Genomic DNA, 2,367 nt, shown 5'->3' with positions numbered 1-2,367 from the left:
CCCTCAAATCTACAGGTATTTCCCAACCCAGAGTTGGCAACTGTGTAATCAGCTATGGTACCACTTTCTAGACCCTTGGAACTCAGAAAACATGGCACTGGAGGAGGTGCTTTTCTACCTTAGCTGTGACTGCATAGCCCCAAATTAACATAAGGCAAACTCCAGGCGGCACCTGGAGATCTCCAGCTATTAAAACTGATGTCCAGATGACCAAGATCAGTTCTCCTGGAGACAATGGCTGCTTTGGGCAATGGATTCTATAGCATTATACCCTGCTGAGGTCCCTCCCCACCCCAAACCCTGCCATCCCCAGGCTCTACCCCTCAAATCTACAGGTATTTCCCAACCCAGAGTTGGCAACTGTGTAATCAGCTATGGAACTACTTTCCAGACTCTTGGAACCCAGAAAACATGGCACTGGGGGAGGTGCTTTTCTACCTTAGCTGCGACCTTATAACACCCCCCTCCCCCTCAAAAAATAAGTCAGAGGTGGAGAGAACCATATCTGTTACCATGAGGCTGTCCTCCCATACTACCCACTTGGAGCAGCAAAATGACTTGAGACAGCCCTGCCTTATAGCTGAGCAGAAGGAAATAAACAGGGCTTGCTTCCCTCCATTTTCCGCTTCCCTCTGCCGCTCCACCAGCCACAATCAGGACACTCATCTGGAGCTTCCTTCTAGATCTCATTGTATTTCTTCCCACAACGGACATTACTCCTAGTCTTGAATATTGTTGAATACTTAGGAGTTATATAATACTGTTCAAAGTCAGGCCCAGAGCTTCAGGGTGTGTGTGAGGACAATGCCCTCTTAGAAATACTTCATGGAATGAGAAATGTTGTAAATATATTTTTCCTTATAGAAACTGAAAAGGAAATGCATATGCTTTGTGTTCCATATAGCTCACAGTGGTAATGGAGATTAGGAATGAAAGGGGGGGGGGGTTGATGCATATATGTAATTTGAAGGGATTGTTAAACAAAGGGGAAAAGCTCCCAGGCAAGTTGGAACCAAGCACTAAAATCCAGAATACTGGAACATCTTGGAGCACTTTATTTTGTAAATTTGGTAACTAATTGTTTTATCTTGTTTTTATGTACTGGCATGCATGCCCTGTCATTCTGCAACCCTCAGAGAGGCCAATAGGCTCTTGCTGCAGATTGCCCACAGGCAGAGAGAGACCTTGGGGATCAGGGAAGGCAGCAGTGGGAAGGGATCCTCGGAGGGATCCAGAACTTCCTGTAGAAGGCAGGAGGCCAGGCTGCAGCTTGGTAACTGAACCTCATCCCAAGGGAAAATAAGTATAGAGATCAGTTCAGGGACATAGGAACTGCGTTTTGTCTTATTTTATTTGTGCCTGGTGGTGTTTTCATTTCTGTGCTTGATTTAAAGTGCTTTTTTGTGTTTAAAATCCTGTTACTTGTAAATAGTCAAGAAAACCTTTGTTTTTTGTTTAAACCCCCATTCTGGTGCTCTGACCATGGAGTCTCCCCCACTCTACCCACTACCAGTGCCTTAAGAAGGGTCCTGGGATGGGAAAGGTTCAGAAATGTGCAGATGCTAACCCTCCAGGAGAAACCCAAATTTGGGGGTTTTCATCTCCAAACCCCAGGAGTCAGTCAGAGGGGTCTCATTGCCCCTCAAGAAAGACATAGGGAAGTCAGTGAGTGGTAACAGCCACTGAAGAGTGACAGAAGCCCACCAAGGAGGTGGGAAGGCGAAGCGGGGCTCACGAGCCACAAACCAGCTACTCAGTCCCCCAGGGCTGAGGGTGGGTGCCCACTTTACCACAGTGGAAAACTGAATTCTGTAACCCTGCAGCAGTAACCATCTATACCTTGTGCCAATAGCCACTGATGGAACTCTGATACATGTGTTTATCCAGTTGAAGATTAATTTTACTTTTTATTTTTAGATTCTAATCTGAGCATGAGTAAAAAAAAAAATGAAAGTGGTGCTATCAAGCGCAAGAGACAGAGACTTGAAAATGAAGTTAAGATGCTTTTGTGCATCAACCACTCATTGAAGCAACAAGAGCCGGCAGTGAAGCTATCCAGCATGAGCCAACTACTAGCATGCAGCCAGACAAAAACCTTCCTGAAAGAGAAACAGCGAAGCAGGATGTGGAACAGCAAGCTGATTATGAGGAAGCAGCCATGATGCTGGCTCAAACTGAAAATATAGATCTAATTCAAGAGTCACTACTGGACAGGGAGAGGCTAAAGAGCCACAAGAAAATAACGTAAATAGTCAGATTTTGCAGTTCACACCTGGTAAGATAGGCCAAGTCCAAGGTGTTCCAGATGCAGATAAAGATAACGCCAAACATAGATCTACTGTAACAGATGTTGGTTTGTGGTCAGAA

The sequence above is a fragment of the Gekko japonicus genome, unplaced genomic scaffold (assembly GCF_001447785.1).
Source record: "Gekko japonicus isolate JY-2015 unplaced genomic scaffold, Gekko_japonicus_V1.1 scaffold540, whole genome shotgun sequence".
In the NCBI taxonomy this organism is placed as follows: Eukaryota; Metazoa; Chordata; class Lepidosauria; order Squamata; family Gekkonidae; genus Gekko; species Gekko japonicus.
Note: the sequence above shows the minus strand (reverse complement) of the source record.